Below are 1094 nucleotides of genomic sequence, written 5' to 3'. Positions count from 1 at the left end.
CATAGCCCCTCGCGTCGGCCCGACCAATCATAGCCCCACGCACTGCGCTCTCCCGCCCCTATACGGACTCCTCTCCTTGCCCGGGCGCGAGGGCTTCCGTGACTAATCGCAGGCGCGCGCCAGAGCTTTGCCGTCTGATTGGCCAGTTGTGGCGGGCACGCGCTCTCCCGGTGTGGGTGCTCAGTGCCTTGCGCCCGGGGCGCGGAGGCAGCGCCAGTGGCGTTGAGGTATCAGGACGTTCCGAGACCAAAACCACCAGGCTTTCTTATGTCTTCTTTAGTTCTTAGCTGATAGGGGAAATACTCATTATGTGCCACCCTGCCCTCAGGTTCTAGTTTTCAAGATCAGATGATTGTTTCTTAAGGAGGTATTTCAGTTTGTATTGCTAACACCTCCTCACTTAGTATAATTTCAAAATTTTTACTATAATTTAAAAACATTGAGTAGAATCAATCGGTGTCTGATTCTAACAGTACAGAAATTGAAGTACTTGTTTAGGGATGACCGTGCTCCACAACTTTTTAAGCTTTTCCAGAAAATTAACAACATATCTGTGTGCTCATCCTAGGCTCAGAATGTCAAATTTAATTATGACTTTTAAAACAGAAGTGAAGAAAAAATAGTGTGAAAATTCATTTTGTATGTCATTTGCAAGTTACAGTTTTTGATTTTTTCTTTTTCTGATGGTAAGGGCAATAAATGTTCTGTAGCATGAAAGTGTCCTTCATAATCACTTTTCTTGCAGAAGCAACTTGAACCAGAGGACCCAGTGTTTGAATTGGCAGCAAGTTCCCTGGTGATGAAAGGAGTGTCACTGCTGAGCATGGTGTCATCGTACTTGATTTGTTATTATCGTAAGAAAAGATTTTTTTGTTTTTTTGATGAGTTGTGAATGTCGCTAATTCTTACGCTGACTCCAGTATAGAGTCTAAGGCTACCACTGGCTTTCACTTTACTGATGATTACTATGAAAATTTCAAGATTGTGACTGTGTTGATCTGGAACCATTTCATCTGGAGCCACTTGCTGAAATTAAGGTTGTTCTACAAAGGTTTACAGAGGTAGGAAAAGCCCACTTTGTTGTTAAAGTGGGA

The sequence above is a fragment of the Corvus kubaryi genome, unplaced genomic scaffold (assembly GCF_017639235.1).
Source record: "Corvus kubaryi isolate FWS band 111438036 unplaced genomic scaffold, C.kubaryi_AGA036_p1.0 split3-37374, whole genome shotgun sequence".
In the NCBI taxonomy this organism is placed as follows: Eukaryota; Metazoa; Chordata; class Aves; order Passeriformes; family Corvidae; genus Corvus; species Corvus kubaryi.
The sequence above is the reverse complement of the archived record's forward strand: the minus strand, read 5'-3'. Positions refer to the sequence as shown.